Source organism: Lonchura striata, chromosome 12 (assembly GCF_050655825.1).
Source record: "Lonchura striata isolate lonStrDom1 chromosome 12, ASM5065582v1, whole genome shotgun sequence".
Taxonomy (NCBI): Eukaryota; Metazoa; Chordata; class Aves; order Passeriformes; family Estrildidae; genus Lonchura; species Lonchura striata.
Window position 1 is genome coordinate 14,603,222 of NC_140714.1, and position 21,418 is coordinate 14,624,639.

Consider the following 21,418-nt stretch of genomic DNA (forward strand, 5'->3'; position numbering starts at 1 on the left):
AGAAGGAAAAGGGCATTGAGTCCTGTTGAACAGGCCCTGACAAACTGGTCCCCCACAGAGGGAATGGTGGGGAAGGGACAAGCAGTGCTAGCCCTGCGGGGGAGTGAGGAAGAACAGGTTTGGATTATTTTTGGGGGAGAGAAAGGAGGTGGAAAAGCAGAGAGGAAAAGATTTAAAGAGAAAAAAGCCAAGCCATAAGAGATCTACTGTGAAGGAGTACAAAGAGCTCAGGAGGAGGAGGAAAGGATGAAACAGGAGATAAGTGGAGGCTCCTGCAGGAGGAGAGCTGTGGCAGACGGGCAGGCAGGGGCTGCTTCATAGCTCCTTTGAGATGCCCAATGCCTGCTGGCCTGGTTCAGGCTGACAGTAAATCCTGCTGCTTCCCAGCTGTGCACCTGGGAGAGGTGCAAGTCCTAGAATTCAGGGCCAGAGGAGCAGAACAGCACAGCTGTCAGGCTGGCCCAAGGGATGCCTGCTGGGCCTTGTGTGGGGGCAGAGAATTAGGCAAAGAGGCACCAGGATGGGGGCGTGCCATGGGAAGCAGCAGAGCCCAGGCCAAGAGCACTGGCTCCTCTCCCTGCCTGGGTACCTTCTGGGGGCAAAGGGCCTGGTAGTCAAGGGTGGCGAAGCATTTGTGCCATCCAAAAATTTGCAAGTGAGGGGATGTGAGGTTTGGACAGAGAAAGGTGGGGCAGGCAGAGCCTCAGGCAAAGAAACACTTCTCCAGATAAGCAAGCTCCCTCACAGCATTGCTCAGCTGCTGCCAAGGTGTTCACAGGGTCAGCACCATGCATCAAGGAGGTCTCTGGGTGCTGAACTGCTCCGAGCCCCACTGAAAGCAGCGGATGCTGGACAAACTCCCAGGTGTATGTCCTCTGTCATATTGCTGGCCTCATAGCTTTACTTAAGTAAGGAGCACTGCTGGCTTGCCTCAATTATGTTTGATATAATTACAGCTCTTGCTGGAGTTCCCTGGAGTCACATCCCAGATGGCTTCTCTGATTGAGAGGAAACAGTGGTGGAGCCCCGTTGTCCTTTGCATGGGAAAAACATTTTTTGCATCCATTTTGTGTTGGCTTCATCCTCCCTGCAGTGGGCTGGGATTCACAGCAGGTCTTGCTCTTCCTGTGGTCAGCTGGGCTTCATTTTGGACCAGGCTTGCAAGGTTCACCACAAAATGCTTCAGCAAGTCAGGAGGTAAAAGTCCCACTGATTCAACTGGCTGGGCCTTCACAAACCCACCAGGCCAGAACAGAAAGCAAACAAGTGTGTGAGCCACCTGCTCTCCACCTGTGTGCTGCCATGCCTGATCCATCCCTGACCTGCCTTCAAAAGGCCTTTCTGGCTCTCCAGAGCCTTGCTCTCCAGAGCCTTGCAGCAGGATGTGCTGGCACTGTGTCCTGCTTCCATGGGTGCTCCTTTAACCCAGGAAGACCAGGCAGGGGAATGTGTTACTTACCCACTTGCAAAGGGCAGGTTCAAAGTGGCAGTGGTGATGGTTGACACAGCTGAGCATCTCTTCACCTTCTCATATCAGTCTGAGCTGAGATCCTGTCCCCAGCTGGGCCAGCACAAAAGGTTTAGCGTTGTCTTTCTTCTGATAGTTCCTCTTAGTGCTCCTTTTCTGCCATGGGCTCTTTTGAGGCCACAGATTTGATGCTGAGTTTCCAAGAAAACACCTCTCCAAGAAGAGGTTCCTGAGTCCCTGTTGAAACACACTGGACAGTGACTTAGCCAGTATTTTCCTTAGTGGAAGGCTGTTTTGGGAGAAGGAATACACTATTCTCCTGTCACACCACTGGAGTGAAAGCATGAGCAAAGGTTAGCAGAGTCTCACAGGGAGGGAGAGAACTCTCACACATTTACCAGACATGAGAATCAAACCAGTTTCGGTATGTGTTAAGATGTGAGCTGGCACTGGTAAGGAGAAATATGTGAAACATGCTAGTGGCTCATTCTGTCTATGAGGCTCTTTTCTGATTGAGGAGCCCAGAGTTTCTTGTACATGGTCTGAGCTCTTGGAGCCACTTTTCCTGCTCTGTGCTTTTATTCATTTGGCTCTCCTGCATCTATCCCAATCCAATAGCCCAGAAAACCCCATATCACACCCAAACTCACTTCTACAGAGAGCAGTCTCCCCTTAGTTACAGGAGGAAGAATAAAATAGCAAAAATCCTGACTTCTGTGGACCTTGGAGATGATGTGCTGGGTGTTTTGTTCAATCACTTGCACCTACCCCCTACTGTGGGTGGCAGGCCCCATCAGATTTAGCAGTGTTTCCATACCCACCCCACACACATTTTGCTGAAGGTGTAAATGATCCTTAAAGCACAAGGCCACTAGAGAATAAGGCCCTAGATTTCTCTGTCTCCACACCTACATGTGTTCCCACACATGAGATACAGCATTAATCTAGAGTGAAGCACCACATGTGCTTCATGCAATGCTAACAGTACATTTGACAGAAAGTCCTCAGATCGAACTCCAAGACACAAACCCCTGAGAAAGTCATAAAACAGGGAGAGTCAAGACAAAGTCTAGCTTCTTGTTGCCTCAGCACTTCTCCTGAAGGGGCAGGTTGATTCTGGGGAGGTGGTATCAAGCCAGATTCTCTTTATATTCCTGCTGCTTTCAACAGCTCTCTTGAAACAAGGCTGTTACCTTGAATTCAGTCAGGCTGGGACCGGTGAACAGTTTGTAGCTGCAAGTTCTGTACTTTCCAGCCAGTTTTTGCTTCAGAAAGCAAATGAGACTTTGGCTCCAATAGTGACATTCTTGTTAGCTAACTTTATCCTTCACCTCCACCACTGTGCCACAGCACATCATCTCCCCAGTGTGTGTTCTCTCACATTAGGGATCACACCATTAACCCAGCCAGAAGGCTTCCCCAGGGAATTTGCAGGCAGAGGTTACTGCCCCAGGAAAGACACACAAAAAGTGTGGGGCTGTCCAGAAGGAGAAATTTCACAGTGAAGATCACCAGGACCAAGCCTGAGCAGGCAGGGCAGTGGGGATTGAGAAGATAAACAAGCCTCAGTGATAAGATTTCAGCAGTGGTGGGCAGAGGAGCTTGCAGTAGCCCTTTTCACACAAGTGGTTCAGCTGATTTAGCCAGGACTGCCTCAAATGCCATGTTCTTGTTCTCCATGACAGAAAGAGCTGTCAGAAAGAGCTTGTCAGCAGGAAGTTTCCAGTAAGTTGGGAGATTTTTCTAAGAAGAGCCCATATGTACTTTATGGGGACCTTGATTCCAGAGAGGGTTAGTGGCAGAGGTGTTCCCAAGTATCTCACCTTCTGGCTCCCAAACCCCCTGGAACTAGACCCTTAAATTCCTCAGAAGTCCCAACAGATCAATGGCCAGATTTCACGCAGATGACAGGTCATCTGTCAGAACATACACAGGAGGTTTGGAGCTCTGTAGCTCCACAGCAAATATCATTCAGCTACTTCCCCCTTATTTGCCTCCTTATAGAAAGGCTGGAAAATTTCCCTGAAGCTTCCAGAGGAACTTCAAGCTTTTCATGAGAAACAGAGGCATCTTGGCTCCCTACCACAGGAGACTCGCTGGGGGCTGTGGAGAATTCTGGTTAAAGTCTGCGGTCTGAACCAGACCTGTCAGGCTCAATGTTAAATCGCCTCTCAGCAGGTAAATGTTGAAATGATCTCTCTTTGAGCAAAAATTCCAGCCTTTGCTGACAAACAGCAACAGACTCCTGTGAAAAGCCTTTCTTTCAACCAGCTGGCATCTGATCAAGGAATCCCCAACCTGTTCAGATTTTTTCCACTAGGAACCATGTGCCAAAAGCTGGAATAGATCATCATGTGAACACCGCTGTTTCACATGCTGTACAGAACGGGGCCTGAGCCAGCAGGCTGAACGGAGCAGCAAAATCAATGCATGCCTATGCACCATAAGAGGACAACCTAACATTTTTTTTTATTTAAAATGGCTTCAACACAGAGTTTCTTGAACTTGCTCATCAGCTGATTTAATGCACCAGGTGCCAGCCTGACTTTCTGCCATCATTGACACAGTGCTGTCAGTAGCTGAGCATTCATACAATTTGTCTGGCTGGTCCATCTACCTTGAAGTACCTCTCATTTGGCAGGGTATATTTTCCATAAATAGCTCTTTTAAATACAAGAAACTATTTTAAACTGTTGGTGGAAAATGAAAAAAAAACCCACAAACAAACAAACAAACAAACAACCCCCCCCCCCCAAAACCAGAACAAAAACCCCAAGAGAGTTTTTTGCTATTTTCCATCATATTTTTGTATTCAACTGGTAATTGTAGAAATGTAAATATGAATGCAGATATGAAACCTAGAGGAGAATGGGAGAAGAGTTTGGTTGTGACCTTTCATTGCCTCTCAGCCTGTCTGCCCCACACCCAGTGTCCATCCTGCAGAGCAGGTGGCATTTCTGGAGATCTCAGTAGGAAGGAGACTCCTGAAACTTAAGGTTGAGCTTCTTCTGCACAAAGAAATTGTCACCTGCTTAGTGAGTGCCAGTCTTTTGCCTCAGTACACAAAGCAGAGCTCAGAGAAGGCAAAATGTGAAGAAAGCTGTGGTTGTGGCATTGCTGTGAGGAACTGGGCAACCAAGTGAGAGGAATTATAGCTTCCAAATGTGTACCGACATCCTGCTAATTCCCAGATCTCCCACTACTCCCTCCTCTGCTGACGTTCCAGTCCCCACTTCAATACCTGCCAGGTCCTTTTAGAGAGCTGACATTTCCATTCCTGACATTTTCTGCAGCTCCATCTGGGAATTAATGTCCGGATATTAGCAGCAATGGGGCCGTTTATCATAATTAGTCTCATGAAGCTACTAAGCATCCAACTATTTTTCATCAGCACTGAGGAAATAAACTGCAGAATTCAGTAGACGAGACGGACGATTTATTTATTGATTGATTTATTTTAGTCTGTCAGGATGCAGCTTTAAAGTTTGTTGAGATGAGCAATGCTCCTCGGTGGCAGTGACGACAGTAGGGCTGGCTCACCTTGGGTGTGCAAGCTGCAGAGAATAGGTCCCCAAACCCCCTGAGACAGTGAGGAGGCATTTGTTATCCTATTATTATCCTGTTATCCTAGGCTCTAGCCTCCTGCACTTATAAAATGACAAGTTGTGACAGGTGGAACCTTGTCTGGACAAGCTCAGGAAGAGCCAGCTGCTAGCCCCATGATGGCATTATGAATGAAAGCCATCTCCAGGCATGGATTTTCTTCTCTGTCAGGAACAAAGTAAGGGTGTTGTGTACCCTACAGGAGGTGGCACAGGGGCCAGCAGCTCCAGGACTCTCATTTGGCTGGGTGTGCACAGAGGTGCTTGGACATTAATGCTAAACAGAGGATGCTGCAGGCAGCACATGTGTCTGTCACCTTCCAGAGGTGCCTGGGAGCAGATGAAGCCGTTTTCTCACTTGTCGTCCCAATTGGAGCAGGGTGAAGTACAAGCTTGTTGTTTTCCTTCCCCAAGGACTGGGATTGAAGGGCAGGGAGGCAAAGTGCCATACACAAGAGGTTATCATGTTGTGTCCACTACAAGCAGGGGAAGGTTCTTTGGAAGGGTACTGTGGATTGGATCTTATCTCTCCAGAGAAGGTGGCTAATGCTTGCTGTGGTCTCAATCTTAATTTTGGGGTGCCAGTGCAATAGATTGTCCATGTTTCTATGAATTTGGCTTCAGCTTCCTGCTCTCCAGGCATAGCTGGTGCCTGAGCTGCTGAAACCTAACAAGGGTTGTGATCTATCCTGATGGCTACAATTCAGGGCAAGGAGCCTGTATTGATTTCAGGAGCTCTTCTACCATTTTGCAGGTTTCAGTGACCTCCTTATATGTTCTGGGTGGGATGAGATGGGAAATCCCTGGCAGGGTCATCTGCCCTGCACCACCCTGCTCCGTGTGGCTTGTAGCTCAAAGGCCTAAGGAATGAGGATTGCAATGCTGTGTAGAGCTCTTGCCCAGAGTGAGGCATGAAGGGCTTCTGAATTCAGTGTTGCTTTTCTCTCTATCCCCATAAAAGCCCACAAAGTCTTGCTACATCCCACACACCTCAGTGCTCACCTGCAGCAAGCCCACCTCCTCCCTGCAGGCTGATTATCAAGAGCTTTCCATCCTGAGGTTTGCTATGCAAACATCAAACATTTGTGTTTAAATATTACACTCTTCTGCTGATGTGAAGCTAGTAATTACAGCCAGATGGGACCTGGCTCACAGGCAGACACAGGGCCCACACGCTGCTCAGTGGTGGCTTTTTTTTTTTGCAAAACCATGTGGCCGACCACCAGCAGAAATATCAAAAAAGCTGAATGCAATTAAAAACAATGGGGAAAAGAGCTTTCTAAATATATCATGCAATGTATTCCAGGTGAGCACTAAATGTTCTGGCTGCAGTGCCTGGCAGCCCTAGTACCATACATGGGACATGATCCAAGCTAGTGTACTCAAGCCACACATCCCTCCAGGCACAGCCTGGTGATGACATGCACTGATTTGGTGTCAGCACTTCCTGCAGCACCAGCGGGGTCTGATCCTGCTAAGCCTCCCTCAGCTGAGGGAGCCTCCCTTTTTTTGCACAAGGGCCTGATTCAGCCCATGCTCTAGTCCTTCAGGGTGGCCCCTATAAGGGTGTCACAATCCCAGGGCCACCACACTGCTGGTGTGAGCCTTACAGCTGCTGCTACCTTCTCAGCTGCTGAGTGGAGGGATCACCTTCACTGCACAAGCCTGCACACATTTCTGCCTTGCACAAGCTGCCCAGGCTAGGAAATACTTCATTTTCTACCACCTCCAAGATTTCAGATCTGATTCTACTCAAGGCAAAACAAAAGCATCGTAGTTAGTGGTGGATTTTTTTCCCCTGGATCCTAGCCCACAGTCCTATTCACATTCCACATCTGATTGTGTTTTTACTAGATAATCCTCTCCCCATTGCCTCTCCCCTACACATCAACCAAAAGGTAAGCAGGAACGTACCAGTTTAAGCAAAATGTCCCCACTGTTTGTCCTACCCACCACCTGTGTTGTATATACACACCACCAAGTGCCCAGGAAACAATCCCCTCTTTGCCCCACACACCTGATTGAGTTCCAGCAATAACAGCGATGCAGGTAACAGCCACCACTGCTGCCTGAAAGAAGGGCTAGAGTTAGCCCATCATACACAGTTTAAGTAGCCCCAGAAGCCACTGCAGGTGATGCCATTACAAGCTATAAAGGCTACAGCCCTTCCTCTGCAAATCAATCCAGCCCTGTGGCTCACCCTCCTTTTTACTTTCAGGATAATTACTTCCAAGCCAAGCAGGGCAAAGCCAGAGCCCAGTTTCCTGTTCACACAGCCAGGGATGTTTAATTCCTCAGGACAGCTGCTGGGATATGTCCTCTATGTTGTAACAGTCAGCATTACACAGCTACCTGCTCACCCACCCATCTGCAAATGGTGTCCCACAGCCAGCCTGCCAGACAGGAGCCAGCAGCTTTGGCTGCAAGGAGAAGAAAGAGAAAGCATCAAACAGAAAAAAAAAAAAATCATTGCTTTGTGGGAAACCACAGAGCCATAGCAAACACGTGCTGTCATTTGAGACAAGCACCAAGCCCTGATAGGTTTCCCTGTGGAGGAAATCAGGATCAGCCTTGGTGGGAGGGGGAGAACCTTGATCTCACTTGTCTGCTGTCTCTCTGGGCTCTGCTTCTCCATCCTGTGCTCTACAGGTTTCTAACTTCCCAAATCTTCCTCAAAGGACCACGAGCAGAGCTTTCCAAGGAAGCTTGTTTCTGATGTCATATACCCCAGGAGAGTGTTACCTGCTGGGAATGGAAGGGAAGGGAAAGGAAAGGAAGGGAAAGAAAGAGAAAAGAAGGGAAAGAAAGGAAAAGGAAGGACTCAATGCCTCTGCTTTCTACACTCAAGCAGCAGAGCTTTGGCATACCATTACCAACCCTTGTTTCTGCAGTAACCTTATCCAGCTCTGCATGGGTCTGTGCAAGCTCTGTTGTACTACTGTTGCCTTCATGAATAATGGATCCCCCTCCACCTTCCCTCTCCTCTTCCCTGTTGGATCTCATTTCATTTTGTATGAAATGGTATGTTTGCTGCTTCCCTGTTTTGGTCTGAACATTCTGATTCCCAGCTCCAGTTCCCCCCATTCCCAGGACATGAGTGTAACCCCTGACTGGTGAGGGCAGAGCCTGTACTGAGGTCACATTTGACTCCTGGCTTGCCTTCTGCTAGGAAACAGTTGATCCCTGATATTCCTTGAAACCTGTAACTTCTCCTTCTCTTCTGGAATTTTCCATTTTAAAGACTAAAAGTAAAATTCCAGGAAAAATATTCTGATTCTAAAAAGCCAAGTCTCTATGCCTAAAAGAATTATATCTACAATTGTACACGGGCTTGGGCCAAAGAACATTGAGGGACACTTCTACAGTGCAGTCTGGAGAATTTAATTTCCTTTGTTCTTGGAAATACCCAGCTTTATTGAGCTTTATCTGTTAAACACCAGTGTTTTTATTCTCCTTCTGAAGCCGCAGGGAGGACCAGTGTTTTTATTCTCCTTCAGCAGGGAGGTAGTCCAGTTTTAGCAGGGGATATGCCATGGCATTTAGCAGATTCATGGGTACCTCTCACCTTAGGTCCTGCTGCAGTGCCACCATAATCCAAGGTGAGGACTTGGTTAAGTTCAGATAAAGCTGTTTTGAGTGGTTTGTAGGATTTTTAGGTTTGTAGACATGAAGGTCTGTCAAAGTTGTGTGCTGATCCCAGCTTCCCAGTCTTTCTTCCTTTAGTCTCATCATTCCAGATTACAAGAAGCACCAAGTTCACATGCCCGTCTCTGTGACTGTACCTTACCATTGGGTCTTCTGCCACTCTCACCAGCCCAGTTTTTAATCTCTGCCACACTCACTTGGTGTTGCTGCCCCTGCAGATCCACCCCCTTTGGGAGTTTCCACGAGGAGAGCCTGTGTTTAAAAAAGAACTGAGAGGATCTGAAAATTGAAGGCAAAGATGTCAAAAAACCTGCAACTAGGAGTGTGGAGTGCAATTTAGTTGAAAGTGTAATACTTACAAAAGGAAGGGAAGAAAACAGGGTCTTCAGTGAGAAACCCCCCTGCCAGAGGCCTTTGGAAAGACACCAAATCAGTTGCCTGGAAACTAATGCTGCCCCTCGTTATTGTCAGCAACAGGAAAAACCCACAAGTGCCATAATTCAGGCCACCTCTACTGTCTTTTTCTCTTGGCTGGATGGAAGAAGCAAAGAGAAGAAGCTTTTCATGCTCTGTGGGTAGCAGGATGTCTCCTTGCCCTCAGCTCAAGCAGGCTCTGTGCTTTTGCACCTGGATGGTCAGTTCCCATGGCAAACCTTTTGTCCTGAAATTTAGATGCTAAATCATCCTTCTGCAGCTTTTTAAAAATTAAGGAACAGTTGAAGTTGGCAGGAGCCTCTGAAGACCTCATCTGACCACCTGGCTCAAAGAAGAGCCAGCTCAAGCAGGTTGATTTGTACCATATCTCATCAGGTTTTGAGTATCTCCAAGGATGGAGACCTCTCAGCCTCCCTGGACAGACATTTCCAGTGTTGGTTTACCCTTCTGGTGAGGTTTTTGTTTAAAGTTTATCAAAAACTCTGTGACAAAAAGGACTGTGTAAGTGACTGTTATAGAACAAAACATGCATATACACATTAAATTGCCCAAAACAATCTGGTTGCAGCAAGTTTAGTGTTAATTCCACAGCTGAGCTATTTTCCAGAGGACCCTTGTCCATCCCATGCACAGGACAGGCTTTGCACCATTAGCAAAAAGCCTCACAAGGCTTTTCCACAGTGTTGTTCAGTGCAGGAAGCCTGAGGCAGGATTTACTGCACATTATTCAATCTCTGCTAGGGAGGTAGGATTATTAGTCTCCTAAAAAGCTTTTCAATTGAGTTCACTAGAATAGCTGAATGTTTCAAAACTGGTAATGATTTTAACTTTGCAAGTTCCCTACTAGAGGATGGGTCTACAGAGGACAAAGCTTGAACCCAGAAGGGTTAAAGGGATGGGTGCTGCATGGACACACCAACAAGTAGGACATTACAGAGCACTTAAAAGCTGTAGCAACTTTCCTTCAGGTCAAGAGGCTTTAATAAAGCCAGTGTCCCATGGCAGACCAAGCTGCTGCAGGAGCAGCTCAGTGCCTGGGTGGCAGTGGCAGGGTCTGTGCTTGCCCTGTAGCCAAGCATTGCTCTGCCTTAGTGTGCTCAGCACACCAAGGCATTTCCTACAGCCCACAGCCAAAGAGGCCTTGGGCTGTAGGAAGGAGAGAATCGGTCAATTCAAGTTAAAAGAGCTGAGATTGTCCAAACCTGGGTCTAGGCAAGTCTGGCTCATCCTAGCCTAAGCACTTTGCATTTGAGAGGGGCAAGTTGAGAATAAAGAAAGCACCTTGAGAGTCAAGCTCAGACAGACAGGTAGCACAAAGCATCTGCCATAGGTCCTGCTGGCCCCGGGACTGGAGACCTGTAGCCTTTGTCACACAGGTGGTGGCTAATCCTTCTTCCACAGCTGTTTCCATAATCCATGGTGGCATTAACTCGCTTGTCTATAGTCCAAGGAACCTTTTGTCTTCAAACCAGAGACCACTGCAGGGATTCTTTTCCTGATTCCCCCAGGAGGGAGATTTGGCTTTTGTTTGGTGAATGCTTTCCTGATTCAGAATGGGAGTGGGGGACAGGACACACGTTTCAGGAATTAAATCCATTGCAGGAACTGAAAAGATCCAAGCCCCCCAAAAGCTGATCCACAATGTCAAGCAGGGGGGGAAAAAGGAAGGAAGATGGACAAAAAAGACTTTGCAAGGAGTAGACTAAAGGCAGGTCTGAGTTTCCCTGTCTGTGGAGGAGAGCAGAGCCACCCCCCCTACCTCCCTCCATTTCCCAGCCCTTCCCTCTTACAAGCTGCAAGTCCCTGGGAGGCCCCTAATCTCCCTTGCTGTACAAAAGCCCCAGTCTGCTGGCTTTCCTTTTCTTTTTGCCTACTTAGAATTGAAGTGGGGATCAGTTTCCAGGCATGAAGGCGAGGAGGGGGAAGGAGCAGTGTGCAAAGAGTCTCTCTGCAAAAGAGATCCTGTAGAGGGCAAGAGCTCAGGTGGTTTCAGGTGGGTGGGACACACAGGGACATGGGGTGTCTGGGGTTGTCAGGATCCTTGCTTTCTAATTACTGAGGTTTTCTGGTGTGCTTGGATATCACTAGCAAACGGATGGAGAAGATAACTCCTTCCATCTTTTGTTTTATTTGTAAAACAGGATCTCCAGTCTCTTGATCATATTCAGAGAATTTTTCTGCACTGCTTCTGGCAGCAATTCAGCCTACCTGTCCAGGACTCCTACCCAATGCTAGATGAGGTCTTGTCAGTATTTCTCAAATGCTATTAATAATTTCCTGCTTCTACTGGCAATATCCCAAACCCCTCGGGTCTCGTTTGCCTTTTTGTGCCTTTAGCTCATTGGTGGTTCATAATCACCCATGACTGCTACAACAAAGTTCACCTCCTCCTCAGTCATGTCCAACTGACACACTCCCTGTCTAGCACAAAAAACCCCAACCCTGTGATTAGTCTTGCATTTCGTGCTCTTGAATTTCAACTCATTCCTGTGTCTCCGTGCTCAAGGTTGTCTGCTGCTTTCTGTTTGATCTCCTGTCTCCTCTGCATTCACAATGCCTCCCCATTCTGCGTCATCAGCTGGCTTAACCTAAGCGCTTCCACTTCTTATGACAACATCTTTCATGGAGAGAATACACAAGATCAATCCCAGGATCGATTCCAGAGAAACTCCAGTGGTGAACTCTGTCCACCCTGCTACTGCCTCTGTCCAGAGGTACAGCTTCTGTGCCCGACTTCTATTTCTTCCCACTAATCCCATCATCTTCAGTTTAATTAGTAATTTCCCTGTCACTCCATTGAGCACAGCTTGGCGCATTTGTCTAGAAATTTGTCTCGATGAATTGAGATGAGCAGGCTGCCTCGGCCGAATGCTTTCCACGGCCTGCCGAGCTGGTTCTGCTCCAGCCGTTTAACCGAGCTGGCCTGCAAGTTTTGTTCCAGGGCTTTGCATGCTACTGACCCATCCTACACACTCCCCAAGCCCCACAGTAAAAACATCAAACAAACCAGGAATGGCTACTACATTCACAACATTCAGTGTGGTTCTTTCTCTTCTGCAAGAGGTTTTGCCTCTGGAAACTTTGCCATCACTCCTGCATTTTGGCCTTTTGGTTTGTTTGGAAACCAAGCAAATACCTGCTTTTCCTGGCTGTAACACATCAATGTGTCTGATTTTTGTATCTTATTTTGTTATTCCATTCAGGCTTTGTACTGTCATTATCTTGCATGTTGACCCTACACTCAGCATTATCATCCTCTTCAGACTGACTGGGAGCCACATCATGAACAGCTTTGCTACCCAATATAGCCACTGTACTGAGTGGATGCCTGAATGATATTTTCCCTAGTGTCATAACACCCTTCGTTAAAATTTAGGTCAGCCAGTTTGCTATGTTGTCCATACTGCTTCTCAATTTCTAGAGTATTCTGTTTCTTGGGTGTTCTGTTTCAAAACTGGTAGGGAAGGACATGAATCCAGTTGGAACTGAATTTCCCAGAGCTGAACTCATCCTTTTCAACATGAGGCCAACACAGATCCAGTCCTCATAGGGAGCTTTAAGGTTTTACATTAACTTTGCTAAATGTTGTGCTGGGGGACCTGGCAGTCCTGCTTCTTCTGACCCTCAGGCACTGTGTTCCAGATGTTCCCACTGCAATCCAGACCTGTCAGAGGCAACTTTGATTCTCTCTGGGCGTGGACCAGATCCTCTCTAGTGCAGACAACACTAGGACTAGAAATAGGCCTAGAAATAAGGCATCTTTTCCATGTCTTCATCTGGAAGGCAAATTACAAAGCCTGCCTGAATTAAACTGTAAAACCTTCTCTGTCAAGCTACTAAAAAGCCTGCCAGGGTACTGGGATCCCCAAGTAGGGAGAAGTCAAGGGAGATGAATGGACTCTGACCAGAGGAACAAGCAGACTCCCTGTGTTGTAGAGGAGGCTGGGACAGAGCCTACACCCTGTAAGGGGCAGACTGGACAGACCCCCTGGAGGGTCAGCCCCGTGTTAACCTTTGCAGGACAGTCCCTGGGCACCGCTGTTCTCCCCGTGCCTCCCGGGATGCTGCTGGCTGTCAGGGTACCCCGCTTCCCTGGAGACTGCCCCGGCTGCTCCCACCTCACCTGCCCTGCTGCGAGCACCAAAAGCGAAGCCAGACCTCACCACGCTGCCCTCTAAAGCCTCTGTCTTGTGGTGGAAATAAATTGCCTCATATTCCCGTAACTCAGGCAGAAAACCCAGGCCCCTTGCTGATAAAACCAGGCAGCCTGGACAGCGTTGCCCTGGCAACCTGCACTTTCTTCCCCATCCTTTTGTTCGGCCTCGGACCCAGACTTTTGTACCCAGCCATAATGGGGCCAGACTCTTGGGATGTTTACGGGGTGAGGTGAGAGGAATTTCATTCAGCCGTGTCTTGCTTGGCCCGTCTCCTTCCGCAGGGTGAGGGAGGAATGTTATTGACCAAGGCCCCATGCAGCGACCGAGGCACTAAAGAAAGGCACTTTAGACTTTCCGACAAAGAAAAGAAATTCCTGCCCTCCCCCATGCAAACATACCCCCCCTGCCCCAACTCGCCTTTTGTTTCTTTATTTCTCTTTTGGTAACTTCCCTGCTCACCCACTCCTGCCCACAGCTGCTCTCACCAGGCACAAACAAAACCCTTCAGCGTGCCCTGTGTGCCTGCCAGCTCCGAGTTGCAAGGCATTCAGTAATCCTCCTGGATCCCTGTCCTCCGAGGCACCTTGACAATAAAACAAAGCTGGACGTGCACTGAGTGTGCAGGAGCAGGAGTGCTGTGCAGCTGAGGCCAGGGCATGGAGCAGCCAAGCACAGCAGGGAGCTGGAGCAGGACCCCAGCCCACTCTGAGGCCCTGCCATGCTCAGTCCCTTGCCCTCTGGTTCAGGCTGGAAAGGGTTAAGCACATCAGGTCCAACTGCCTGCTGAGAAGACAAAAGTCTGCCTTGACATCCAATATTGAAGCTCCCAGGGACACCACTGAGGAATTCCCATTAGCTGGTGTTTGTGGAAAGCCTTATATCAAATGCCAAGGACAGCCAGTTTGCTTTCTTCATGCCAGTAACTGGGAGAGCAGCAGCACCTTCCTGGCATTTCAGGGAAGAAGCACTGACCAAGTGGTGCCTTTATAGAGGAAAGGCAAGCAAATCTTTCCCTTTGTCCCCCTGCACAGCTGTCAGCTCCAGCAGTGGCAAAACCACCCTGGAGAAACTCTAACCTGATTTGGCCAGATGTGTGCCTGGGTTCAGGTAGCTCATTTCAGAGGAGAACCCCATAGCACCACTTTCTTCCTGGCCTCCAGACTTCATAGTGTCTTTGGAGTAGTCAAATAAGCCCACAATTTGGGCAGAAGACTCTGAGGACCTGTTCCTGGCAATGCAGTTGTGTTTCCCACTCCCCCTGCCCCACACTGCTCTTCTTCAGGGCACCTGAGCAAAGCCAAAGGCATGGGCAGAGGTGGGATGCTGGGAAGGATGGCCACTGGGTTTTGTTCAGTTCTGCTGGGGGCATGAACAGAAGATAAAGCCCAGCTTGATGTTGTTTGAGTGGATAAGGACCCCTTGAGAAAGGAGTGGCTCCTGCTATGGGCAATGTCCCAGGGCTTGGCCATCCTGGGGGACTCTGCCCAGCAGAGAAGGGCCTGCAGCTCATAGCAGAGACAATGAATGTCTTATGGATGGTGAGTGAGACTGCAAGAAGCTTTTCTTTAATCCTGAATGGATTGTTATGGTATTGCTCTCTCCCAGCTGGATTACCTGATTAAAAGTGAGCTCATACATCATAGCCTTTCACTTCAGCTGGCACTGCAAGAAGATGTAGGGAAAAGGTCTGGACACCAGTTTTCCTAACACTTGTCTTTGAGACCCTTACTCTTCCATCATGTCTACTTAAAAAAAAAAAAAATCTGCTAATAGATTTAAAAATTGATTAGTGAGCTGGACAGCAGAGAGGAGAGGCGACACATATGATGGAGGACCACAAGACACCTTCTCCTGGGACTGTCGCCAGCAAAAACTAAAGCCCAGGGTATGCCCAGTTGGCTCTTGACAAAGGACTGGCACCATTTCAGTGCTGCTTGCCTCAAAGGCATGAAAACCCAGTGAAAAAGTAGGCTGGGAACCAAGAGGAAGCAAAATGCAGACCAGCCATGAATAATGGGGCAAATGTGTCAATGCTAACAGAAACACACAGCAGCCCTTCCCATTGTGCAGCCTTGGCACAGTCTTTCCAAAAGCTGCTGCTGAAGTGAGCCTTCCCAGATCAAACAGAGGGTGCCTGCAGGCGTGATCCCCAAGCTGGGTTTGATTTATGTGTTTAGGGTTAGTGATTCAGCTACAATGAGGGATCACACACTGGAGGCACTCTCCCGTTGCTCCTCCATCACCTGCACCTCCCCCACACCAGCCTACTGACCCCTCATTTTTGGGCATGCTGCCTCAGCATTGATTCTCCTTTTCAAAAGAACTTCAACTTGAAGTGCTGAAAATGGCTTCTGAGCAACCCAGAGATGTGAAGCCACGCTGAAAAGGTCCTTTTTCTTGCATTTGCAGGAGTGTTAGCATTCATGTTTTTTATGTTTCGTTGTCGTGGGACAGAGAAGAGGTCAGGGCAGGCAGGGGGAACCAGTCTTAGGTGCACTTACGAACAGATCTCTGCTAGGAGGTGCAGCAGAAGAAAACTACTTGTGGACCACAAGAAGGAATGAGGACTGCAGTTCTCATGACTGAGGATAGAGGAACTTGGGCAACAAGAAGCCAAATGCCTAAAGCAGCTGAACAGGGAGAAAATCTCTGCTTAGGTGTCCCTGCTCCCCCACTCCACCTTCACCACTCACTGCACCAATCCTGAGGAAACCAGTTTTGTTTCTACATAGTTCACAGCAATCTTCAGAGGGTTACAGGCTCCCTTCAAGGTCTCAGTGAGAAGATGTGGTGCAACATCTTCAAATGGTGCCTTCAAGAGCAGCTAATGGGGGACATCGGGACTGTGGGAGTGGGAATTGTGTCAGGCTGGCACAGGAAAAGTTCTGCCACTAATGTCTCATCAAGCCAACGCGGGCTTAACCTGTCAGGCAAAACAAGAAGTGGTAGAGACAGAGTACCAGTTAATAGGCTTTAGGACATACAAAGCAGCAGGAAACCCATTTTTCTCCAACCACCCACATTCCATACGGATGTAGCTTTGAGGGTTTTTTTCGGCTTTGTGTTGGTGGAAACAAAAGCAAGTCCCTTCTGCAACCCATTTGAGCAAGAAAAATGAGATGGAGGCTCCTGGGGAGGCTTGTTTTATCAGAAATGCTGGTGCTGAGGGGTTAGTATAGAGACCAGTGAAGTATGAATGGTGCTCTAAATTTGGGGCTCTCAGGGATGTCTCAGATGGGACAGTGACAGCATTGCATTTCCTCTTGCCTTGATCCAGAAGGGTTTGTCCTGTCAGTGCCACAGAGTGTTGACAAAAGGTTAGCTGTAATGCTGCCCCCCTCTTTTTAGAGGGCAAATTAGGGCCAGTTTGTCACACCAGTAAACTTTCTGCATTGCCCAAAAGTTCCCAGGAGAGGTACGAGACAGTTCCTCTCCATGGGGCCTACAACAGATGTTCAATGCAGCCAAAGCTAACTTGTTTGTAAATCTGATAAAGTCAAGTTGGGTTTTTCTCCTGTTTCAAATATTAGGTACTTTGATGAGCATAAACACCTTGAATGATCTCTAAGTCAGAGACTTTTGCCTGGAAATACTTCCCTGGGATCACTTCTAGAAGAGAGGGGGAGGAAGAGAGAGATCTTTTCTGAAATTCCCTTTTAAAAAACAATCCATAACTTCAATTTTCAGATCAATGTAAAAAAAAAAAAAAAAAAAAAAAAAACAACAACCCACCAAACTAAAAAAATCTATCGAATTATTCTCTTCCTACATTCTTCTGACACTGCTTTTCTCAGCCCTCTCCTCCTCCCAGCCTGTTAGCTGTAGGAGCATTACAGGGTGTTCAAGGTGACAGGAGACAATTTGATTACAGCAGCTGAGCTCTGAGTGCCATCAGTTCCTGCTGTCTGGGGGGAGCACAGCAGCTGTGTTTCCCCTCCAAAGGTGGGGTTCCATTGCACTGGTGGGTGACAGGAGATGGAGCTTGCTTTAAAAGGCAAACTGTTGGTGTTATTATTAATGAGCTTGTGTTAGTGAAGCAACAGAAAAAAATGGGAAGCAAAGAGAGAGCAGCTGAAGAAATTCCTAGATTTGCTTTTTCTGTCTGAAGAACAGAGACAAAAATGTAAAGGGGATCAAACAAATGGAAAACACATCAAGACAAAGCAGAAAGGGTGTCAACTTTCCAGCAAATTACACACTCAGTGTTGAGAGACCACAACTCTGATTTCCAGTCTTCTGGGACATTCCAGTGCATTGTCTTCAAGCTGGATCCTTATTCAGCTGCAGTTGGGTCTGATGGTTGATGTGGGCTCTAAAATGGAGAGAGATTAGTGTTAATAAAGGCAACAGCCCCCCCACCCCCTTGCTGCATTTTAGGAATGGCCTTATGCTGGAGATGGCACACTGTTTCCCTTCTACAACCATCCATCAAGGATAGTTCATCTCAGACTCCGATAAATCCTATTATTTCAGCTGCACATTCCCATTGCCTCCAAATCAGCAGCTGATGATATGCAGAGTGTTGCAATAAATGTTTATGGCTCTGCTTCTCCTCAGCCTTTAATTTCAATGGTTTGATGTTGATCAGCCCCTTGAACAGCCGCTCGTTCACATCATTACTGGTGTGTGCAAACAGCCCGCGCCGGGGACCAGCGCCAGCTCCGCTGCTGCGCCGATCTTGGCTTGCTGGAGCTGTTTCCAGATATGATCTTATAACTCGTGCAAACGAATGGTTTCCTCCAGCCCTGAGTTAGCATCCTCTGCTGTAGCACAAGCATATGCTACAGAAGGTATTTATGCATGGCTGAATGCCCTGGGTGCACACATAGCTGGGGATTTTATTAAAGCCTACACCACCTCGGTGTTTCTGGGCAAATTCACGGCCGAGGCACACCGTCAGTTTAGGAGCTACACACTGGCTGTGAAAGCCAGTAATTAAACATTCCCCCAAACCAGCGAGCGGCTGTTTCCCTGCCAGCCTCCTGCCTTTGCCCATGGAGCAGACAGATGCAGGGGAGGATACTGCTGCTCTCCCCTGCCTGAAGTGTTGCAAAGGCCAGAGGATGCTGCCCAGGAGGTCAGGACCTGCTGGTGTGAGCTGCTGTGCAAACATCCAGCTTTTGCCACATTTTGGACTTGGTAAGTCCAGCTATGAAGTCTTGGTGCAGATCTGGGGCAAACAGCCTATGCAGTGGGTCTGAGGCAGAGCTGAACCTGCATCCCTCAGGTCCTTATCCAAAGTGACCATCCTTGTATAGATCCCAGTCAGTGCAGACTGAGATCCCAGCACTGACCACGTCTTGTGCCCCACTATGGACAAAGTCAGGCTTTCTCAGGCACACAAGTCAAAGTTCTAGGCCACCATGGTAGCTAAGTTGACAGTGTTTCATAGCTCCGTGGAGACAACAGCTCAGAAGCCCAGAGCAACAGCAAAACCTGTGGGACCTGAAGTGGAGGCACTTCTAGGCTGCTCAGGACCAGGACAGTGCTTATGGGGAGGAGGAGACAAAAGGTACATCACCAAGTCAGCAGATGACACTAAAGTGGGATGGGTTTGGAGTGGAGGGTGCTGGTGCCAGCTCCTAGCAGGGTGGCCCCTGTGTGGCTGGGGGTTAAAGTTTCTTGGAAGTTGTTCCAGTTCTGGCACAACTAGGGGTGTCACTATGCAGGCATCATGACTGAAAGTCTCACTCGGAGATGGTGCATGCTGCAGGAGGTGAGTGGAGATAGACCTGTGCTCTATACCAGGCTCAGGGCTGTGGCTGATGGACAAGGCAGACAAGAGAGGAAACTGGTTTCTTCACACTGTAGCTCTTTGCAGGTGTCACTCCAGGAGAAGACACAAGTCCACGAAGATCAGCTGTGCTGGGATTCTATGGACATGAGCCTAACAGACCTCAGTGCTCATAGGGACACAGGTGACTGCAGCTGGGGGACCACACATGTCCCACATCCCCACCACGGAATACTGACTTGCACCTGCAGCTGTGGCAAAGCTGGTGCTGGGAGGCTCAGGCGCAGCAGGAGGATGCAAGGGAGGACCAGGAGCTGGGTATGGGTGACACCTGCAGATGGTGCTACCCAGCTGGTGACTATAGCATGAGTGAGAAGTGATGCCTTTGAGGAGCAAGAGGAAGGCTCAGGACAGATTTACCTGCTGGCCCAAGCCTGGGGAAGGGGAGCAGGGAAGATGAGCTGGGGCTCTGCTTGCCAGAAAAAATGAAGTTCACAGCTCACTTGTCAACATGGAAAAGGGAAGGGGGGGGCTTCCTGGGAGCGGGATGGAGCCGGGGAGCGCGGGTCGTTAGCCTTCTGCTCACATCGGCGGGGGAAAGCAGTTTCATTTGCTGGCCTGATTGGACTGATGAGATTTCCATATTCTTCATTAAGGGGCTGCCAGCAAGCGCGGCTGGGCTGCCATTTCCCATTACTCACAGCCTATCCATTATGCAAAAGGCGAAAGGGAGAGGGATGAGCCCGTGAGCCCAGATAGCGGCTGTAATGATCCTGTCAGCCTCCCCGGCACCGGGGAGACGGAGCCGAGGGTGCTGCAGAGCCGCCGCGGAGCGCTGCCCGCCTGCTTCCCTGCCCGGGCACATGCTCTCCACTGCAGGTGCCAAGCCGGTGGCATCAGGCTCCATGTCTAATCCTGGCCCCTCCATGCCCAGCATTCAGCTCTCCTGCCCTGCCCCACTCTCAGCACTGCAGCAGGGGACAGGTGAGCCAAGTCCCACTGCAGCGAGGCCAGCGCAGGGGGAATGGGGAATGAGTTACCAGCCCCAGGATGTGCCCACCGGCCTCCCAGCCACCCGAGGGGGCTGCAGGAGCCCCCAGCCCCAGCCCCTTTCCCATGGCAGATGAAGTGGAGTTGCCTGGTGCTCCCTAAGTGCATCAGGAAGGGGTGGCAAGGAGCAGGGAGAGGAAGGTGAAAAGCCTCCTTTGGTCATGGGAGGACAGAGGGCAGAGGCAGATCTATCTGCACCCCGCTGACCCCCAGGTGGGCACTGCTCCTGCTCCTGCCTGGGTGCTCTCATCACACCCCATGGGAGCTCCAAGCCTTCAGGCTGGGTACCCAACTGCTCCCTATCCCTCCCCAGGGATCACAGCCCACTTGTGGAGCTGTTTGATGGGCCTGTGCCCTTTGAAGGCAGGGATGATGGAAGGCTCATTGCCTGAATCTGGATTCACCCAGAGACAGCCTGTGCTAGGGAAGATTGGGAAAATTACCTCTCAACTCCAGTATTGAACTGGGCTGCTGCAGGGAGGTCTTGGAGGCAGGAGCTCTTCCCAAGGTATCTGTCATGCCTGACCTCAGCTGTCACCAGCAGACAATTATCTCAGTGCTGAGAGATCACAGTGGGGATGCAAGGACCCAGCTCTCTTCCTGCCTCCCCTTCATCTCCCTTTTCCCCATCTGGCTTGTCATAGTGGTACAGGCAGCAGGAACTCTCCATTGGATAGAGGCCACAGGAAAGGCAGCCCCCCAGAATGCTGGCTGTGCTCCCCAGCCTCTATCCCGGGTTGTGGATGGAGCTGTCTGCCTTGCTCCTGCCTCACTGGAGGTTGATTCATGGCGTGGGGAGAGGGATGGGGTGCCTGCACAGCCTCTCCATCCCCTCAATGCCTTTCAGCTGTATTTCACAGAATTGTTTATGAGTCTCGCCTCCCTGGAGGGAGTGTGGGTCAGCTCCAAGTGAGGCTGCTACCGGCAAGGCTGTGCTTGGAGGAGGATGCAAAATGCCCAGACGCTGGAAGGAACAGGAACACGTGTCAAGGGAGAGTTTCCATTTATTAGTGACAGTAACCTCAGCAAAAAATAGCCTGGTCTTTGTCACATCTTCATCCCTTCAGTGTCTCTGCGGGGCACAGGCAGAGTAGCTCTAATTGCTCCCAGGTGCGGGAAGCAGAGATCAGAGCCCAGCATCTCTCTCCTCACCCTCTCATGCTTCCTTCTTGCCTTTTTCTCTTCCTCCCCACCATTTTCTCCACCATGCCTCTTTCATCTTTCAGCACCAAAATGACCAGCATACACGGCTGTCTTTGCTGCTCCATCCCTGCCCTTCATCCCTGCCTATCACCTTCACACACCTCCAGAGGTCTTGGTCTCGGTG

General features: G+C 49.2%; 1 long non-coding RNA gene across 1 annotated transcript in view; it reads right to left on the bottom strand.

Moving 5' to 3' along the window:
- Positions 1 to 8: 8 nt before the first annotated feature.
- LOC146766255 (uncharacterized) overlaps positions 9 to 21,418 on the bottom strand; it is a 32,026-nt gene continuing 10,616 nt past the window's right edge. The window contains exon 3 of the long non-coding RNA XR_014958162.1: positions 9 to 17,619. This is a non-coding gene — a long non-coding RNA (uncharacterized LOC146766255). The remainder of the gene's footprint in view (positions 17,620 to 21,418) is intronic.